This window comes from Cherax quadricarinatus, chromosome 40 (genome assembly GCF_038502225.1).
Source record: "Cherax quadricarinatus isolate ZL_2023a chromosome 40, ASM3850222v1, whole genome shotgun sequence".
Classification (NCBI taxonomy): Eukaryota; Metazoa; Arthropoda; class Malacostraca; order Decapoda; family Parastacidae; genus Cherax; species Cherax quadricarinatus.
Window position 1 is genome coordinate 9099714 of NC_091331.1, and position 5555 is coordinate 9105268.

A 5555-nucleotide genomic window follows, 5' to 3' on the forward strand; every position below is an offset into this window, starting at 1 on the left:
GCCTCCCCTACCAGGAGAATACTGTTATCATGATGACTGCCTCAGTCACGTGCCTCCCCTACCAGGAGAATACTGTTATCATGATGACTGCCTCAGTCACGTGCCTCCCCTACCAGGAGAATACTGTTATCATGATGACTGCCTCAGTCACGTGCCTCCCCTACCAGGAGAATACTGTTATCATGATGACTGCCTCGGTCACGTGCCTCCCCTACCAGGAGAATACTGTTATCATGATGACTGCCTCAGTCACGTGCCTCCCCTACCAGGAGAATACTGTTATCATGATGACTGCCTCGGTCACGTGCCTCCCCTACCAGGAGAATACTGTTATCATGATGACTGCCTCGGTCACGTGCCTCCCCTACCAGGAGAATACTGTTATCATGATGACTGCCTCAGTCACGTGCCTCCCCTACCAGGAGAATACTGTTATCATGATGACTGCCTCAGTCACGTGCCTCTCCTACCAGGAGAATACTGTTATCATGATGACTGCCTCAGTCACGTGCCTCCCCTACCAGGAGAATACTGTTATCATGATGACTGCCTCGGTCACGTGCCTCCCCTACCAGGAGAATACTGTTATCATGATGACTGCCTCAGTCACGTGCCTCCCCTACCTCGGTCACGTACCTCCCCTACCAGGAGAATACTGTTATCATGATGACTGCCTCAGTCATGTGCCTCTCCTACCAGGAGAATACTGTTATCATGATGACTGCCTCAGTCACGTGCCTCCCCTACCAGGAGAATACTGTTATCATGATGACTGCCTCAGTCACGTGCCTCCCCTACCAGGAGAATACTGTTATCATGATGACTGCCTCAGTCACGTGCCTCCCCTACCAGGAGAATACTGTTATCATGATGACTGCCTCAGTCACGTGCCTCCCCTACCAGGAGAATACTGTTATCATGATGACTGCCTCAGTCACGTGCCTCCCCTACCTCGGTCACGTACCTCCCCTACCAGGAGAATACTGTTATCATGATGACTGCCTCAGTCACGTGCCTCCCCTACCAGGAGAATACTGTTATCATGATGACTGCCTCAGTCACGTGCCTCCCCTACCAGGAGAATACTATTATCATGATGACTGCCTCAGTCACGTGCCTCCCCTACCTCGGTCACGTACCTCCCCTACCAGGAGAATACTGTTATCATGATGACTGCCTCAGTCACGTGCCTCCCCTACCAGGAGAATACTGTTATCATGATGACTGCCTCAGTCACGTGCCTCCCCTACCAGGAGAATACTGTTATCATGATGACTGCCTCGGTCACGTGCCTCCCCTACCAGGAGAATACTGTTATCATGATGACTGCCTCAGTCACGTGCCTCCCCTACCTCGGTCACGTACCTCCCCTACCAGGAGAATACTGTTATCATGATGACTGCCTCAGTCACGTCACGTGCCTCCCCTACCAGGAGAATACTGTTATCATGATGACTGCCTCAGTCACGTGCCTCCCCTACCAGGAGAATACTGTTATCATGATGACTGCCTCAGTCACGTGCCTCCCCTACCAGGAGAATACTATTATCATGATGACTGCCTCAGTCACGTGCCTCCCCTACCAGGAGAATACTGTTATCATGATGACTGCCTCGGTCACGTGCCTCCCCTACCAGGAGAATACTGTTATCATGATGACTGCCTCAGTCACGTGCCTCCCCTACCAGGAGAATACTGTTATCATGATGACTGCGTCGGTCACGTGCCTCCCCTACCAGGAGAATACTGTTATCATGATGACTGCCTCAGTCACGTGCCTCCCCTACCAGGAGAATACTGTTATCATGATGACTGCCTCAGTCACGTGCCTCCCCTACCAGGAGAATACTGTTATCATGATGACTGCCTCGGTCACGTGCCTCCCCTACCAGGAGAATACTGTTATCATGATGACTGCCTCAGTCACGTGCCTCCCCTACCAGGAGAATACTGTTATCATGATGACTGCCTCAGTCACGTGCCTCCCCTACCAGGAGAATACTGTTATCATGATGACTGCCTCAGTCACGTGCCTCCCCTACCAGGAGAATACTGTTATCATGATGACTGCCTCAGTCACGTGCCTCCCCTACCAGGAGAATACTGTTATCATGATGACTGCCTCAGTCACGTGCCTCCCCTACCAGGAGAATACTGTTATCATGATGACTGCCTCAGTCACGTGCCTCCCCTACCAGGAGAATACTGTTATCATGATGACTGCCTCGGTCACGTGCCTCCCCTACCAGGAGAATACTGTTATCATGATGACTGCCTCAGTCACGTGCCTCCCCTACCAGGAGAATACTGTTATCATGATGACTGCCTCAGTCACGACGTGCCTCCCCTACCAGGAGAATACTGTTATCATGATGACTGCCTCAGTCACGTGCCTCCCCTACCAGGAGAATACTGTTATCATGATGACTGCCTCAGTCACGATGCCTCCCCTACCAGGAGAATACTGTTATCATGATGACTGCCTCAGTCACGTGCCTCCCCTACCAGGAGAATACTGTTATCATGATGACTGCCTCAGTCACGTGCCTCCCCTACCAGGAGAATACTGTTATCATGATGACTGCCTCAGTCACGTGCCTCCCCTACCAGGAGAATACTGTTATCATGATGACTGCCTCAGTCACGTGCCTCCCCTACCAGGAGAATACTGTTATCATGATGACTGCCTCAGTCACGGGCCTCCCCTACCAGGAGAATACTGTTATCATGATGACTGCCTCAGTCACGGGCCTCCCCTACCAGGAGAATACTGTTATCATGATGACTGCCTCAGTCACGGGCCTCCCCTACCAGGAGAATACTGTTATCATGATGACTGCCTCGGTCACGTGCCTCCCCTACCAGGAGAATACTGTTATCATGATGACTGCCTCAGTCACGGGCCTCCCCTACCAGGAGAATACTGTTATCATGATGACTGCCTCAGTCACGGGCCTCCCCTACCAGGAGAATACTGTTATCATGATGACTGCCTCAGTCACGGGCCTCCCCTACCAGGAGAATACTGTTATCATGATGACTGCCTCAGTCACGGGCCTCCCCTACCAGGAGAATACTGTTATCATGATGACTGCCTCAGTCACGTGCCTCCCCTACCAGGAGAATACTGTTATCATGATGACTGCCTCAGTCACGGGCCTCCCCTACCAGGAGAATACTGTTATCATGATGACTGCCTCTGTCACTGGAGAAGAACACATCTATAGCAAGTTCTACTTTTTCCAATTCACCTCTAGATCAACAATCAGCCTCACAAAATCTACGTGGATTTTTCACACAGGCTATGCAGCAAATTTTTCGATTTGCTTTATTTAGGTTAGGTCAGATTAGGTCAAGTAAAGGTTAGGTTAGATTAAGTATAGGCAGGTTAGGTTCGGTTAAGTAAAGGCAGGTTAGGTTCGGTTAAGTAAAGGCAGGTTAGGTTCGGTTAAGTAAAGGCAGGTTAGGTTCGGTTAAGTAAAGGCAGGTTAGGTTCGGTTAAGTAAAGGCAGGTTAGGTTCGGTTAAGTAAAGGCAGGTTAGGTTCGGTTAAGTAAAGGCAGGTTAGGTTCGGTTAAGTAAAGGCAGGTTAGGTTCGGTTAAGTAAAGGCAGGTTAGGTTCGGTTAAGTAAAGGCAGGTTAGGTTCGGTTAAGTAAAGGCAGGTTAGGTTAGATTAAGTATAGGCAGGTTAGGTTAGATTAAGTATAGGCAGGTTAGGTTAGATTAAGTATAGGCAGGTTAGGTTAGATTAAGTATAGGCAGGTTAGGTTCGGTTAAGTAAAGGCAGGTTAGGTTCGGTTAAGTAAAGGCAGGTTAGGTTAGATTAAGTATAGGCAGGTTAGGTTAGATTAAGTATAGGCAGGTTAGGTTCGGTTAAGTAAAGGCAGGTTAGGTTCGGTTAAGTAAAGGCAGGTTAGGTTAGATTAAGTATAGGCAGGTTAGGTTAGATTAAGTATAGGCAGGTTAGGTTAGATTAAGTATAGGCAGGTTATGTTCGGTTAAGTAAAGGCAGGTTAGGTTCGGTTAAGTAAAGGCAGGTTAGGTTCGGTTAAGTAAAGGCAGGTTAGGTTAGATTAAGTATAGGCAGGTTAGGTTAGATTAAGTATAGGCAGGTTAGGTTCGGTTAAGTAAAGGCAGGTTAGGTTCGGTTAAGTAAAGGCAGGTTAGGTTAGATTAAGTATAGGCAGGTTAGGTTCGGTTAAGTAAAGGCAGGTTAGGTTCGGTTAAGTAAAGGCAGGTTAGGTTCGGTTAAGTAAAGGCAGGTTAGGTTAGATTAAGTATAGGCAGGTTAGGTTCGGTTAAGTATAGGCAGGTTAGGTTAGATTAAGTATAGGCAGGTTAGGTTCGGTTAAGTAAAGGCAGGTTAGGTTCGGTTAAGTAAAGGCAGGTTAGGTTAGATTAAGTATAGGCAGCTTAGGTTCGGTTAAGTAAAGGCAGGTTAGGTTAGGTTAAGTAAAGGCAGGTTAGGTTCGGTTAAGTAAAGGCAGGTTAGGTTAGATTAAGTATAGGCAGGTTAGGTTAGATTAAGTATAGGCAGGTTAGGTTAGATTAAGTATAGGCAGGTTAGGTTCGGTTAAGTAAAGGCAGGTTAGGTTCGGTTAAGTAAAGGCAGGTTAGGTTCGGTTAAGTAAAGGCAGGTTAGGTTAGGTTAAGTAAAGGCAGGTTAGGTTCGGTTAAGTAAAGGCAGGTTAGGTTAGGTTAAGTAAAGGCAGGTTTGGTTAGGTTAAGTAAAGGCAGGTTAGGTTAGGTTAAGTAAAGGCAGGTTAGGTTCGGTTAAGTAAAGGCAGGTTAGGTTAGGTTAAGTAAAGGCAGGTTAGGTTAGGTTAAGTAAAGGCAGGTTAGGTTAGGTTAAGTAAAGGCAGGTTAGGTTCGGTTAAGTAAAGGCAGGTTAGGTTAGGTTAAGTAAAGGCAGGTTAGGTTAGGTTAAGTAAAGGCAGGTTAGGTTCGGTTAAGTAAAGGCAGGTTAGGTTCGGTTAAGTAAAGGCAGGTTAGGTTAGGTTAAGTAAAGGCAGGTTAGGTTAGGTTAAGTAAAGGCAGGTTAGGTTAGGTTAAGTAAAGGCAGGTTAGGTTCGGTTAAGTAAAGGCAGGTTAGGTTAGGTTAAGTAAAGGCAGGTTAAGTTCGGTTAAGTAAAGGCAGGTTAGGTTCGGTTAAGTAAAGGCAGGTTAGGTTAGGTTAAGTAAAGGCAGGTTAGGTTCGGTTAAGTAAAGGCAGGTTAGGTTAGGTTAAGTAAAGGCAGGTTAGGTTCGGTTAAGTAAAGGCAGGTTAGGTTAGGTTAAGTAAAGGCAGGTTTGGTTAGGTTAAGTAAAGGCAGGTTAGGTTAGGTTAAGTAAAGGCAGGTTAGGTTCGGTTAAGTAAAGGCAGGTTAGGTTAGGTTAAGTAAAGGCAGGTTAGGTTAGGTTAAGTAAAGGCAGGTTAGGTTAGGTTAAGTAAAGGCAGGTTAGGTTCGGTTAAGTAAAGGCAGGTTAGGTTAGGTTAAGTAAAGGCAGGTTAGGTTAGGTTAAGTAAAGGCAGGTTAGGTTAGGTTAAGTAAAGGCAGGTTAGGTTAGGTTAAGTA